This window comes from Apium graveolens, chromosome 3 (assembly GCF_009905375.1).
Source record: "Apium graveolens cultivar Ventura chromosome 3, ASM990537v1, whole genome shotgun sequence".
Taxonomy (NCBI): Eukaryota; Viridiplantae; Streptophyta; class Magnoliopsida; order Apiales; family Apiaceae; genus Apium; species Apium graveolens.
The window spans coordinates 229549208-229549992 of record NC_133649.1 but is presented as its reverse complement, the minus strand read 5'-3'; the positions used below and the strand labels follow the sequence as shown (position 1 = coordinate 229549992).

Below are 785 nucleotides of genomic sequence, written 5' to 3'. Positions count from 1 at the left end.
TCCATATGTAGCCAAAGAATCCACCTTCATCATTAAATCCTTATGTTGAGCAGCTATAGCAGTAGCTGCATCCACCTCTACAATTCGTGCTACCTTGCCTTGAGGTAGTCTCTGAGAAGGATACTAGTATTCATTAGCAGTCATCAGTTCAATCAACTCATAAGCTTCATCGTAGCTCTTGGCCCATAAGGCTCCACCTGATGCTGCATCGAGCATGGGTCTAGACTTTGCTCCCAAACCATTATAAAAGCGATTGATAATCATCCAGTCAGGCATCCCATGATGAGGACACTTTCTAAGCATCTCCTTATAACACTCCAAAGCTTCACATAAAGACTCTCCCGATTGCTGCGTAAATTGAGTAAGAGCGTTCCTGATTGCAGCTATCTTCGCCATAGGGAAGAATTTAGTAAGAAACTTCTTAGAAAGATCTTCCCAAGTAGTAATAAAGCCTGGTGATAAGAGTGCAACCAAAACTTAGCTTTATCCCTCAGAGAGAATGGGAAAAGCCTCAGCTTAACATCATCTTCAGAAACATTATTGAATTTGAAAGTGTCGCAAATCTCGATGAAATATCTAATGTGCATGTTAGGATCTTCCGTTGGAGAACCCCTAAACTGGACTAAATTCTGCAGCATCTGAATCGTGCTACCCTTGATTTCAAAAGTATTAGCCGTGATGGCTAGTCTGATAATGCTAAACTGAATGTCATTGATCTTCGGTTGAGAGTAATACATCAAAGCTTTCAGATTCACTACTGGTTCTCCCATTGCAACGATCGATTC

At 41.1% G+C, this 785-nt stretch overlaps 1 non-coding gene across 1 annotated transcript; it reads left to right on the top strand.

The window, feature by feature from the left end:
* The first annotated feature begins 274 nt into the window (after positions 1 to 274).
* On the top strand, positions 275 to 381 carry LOC141716530 (small nucleolar RNA R71). The gene has a single exon (XR_012573236.1). It is a non-coding gene; the product is annotated as a small nucleolar RNA R71 (small nucleolar RNA).
* Positions 382 to 785: the final 404 nt, after the last annotated feature.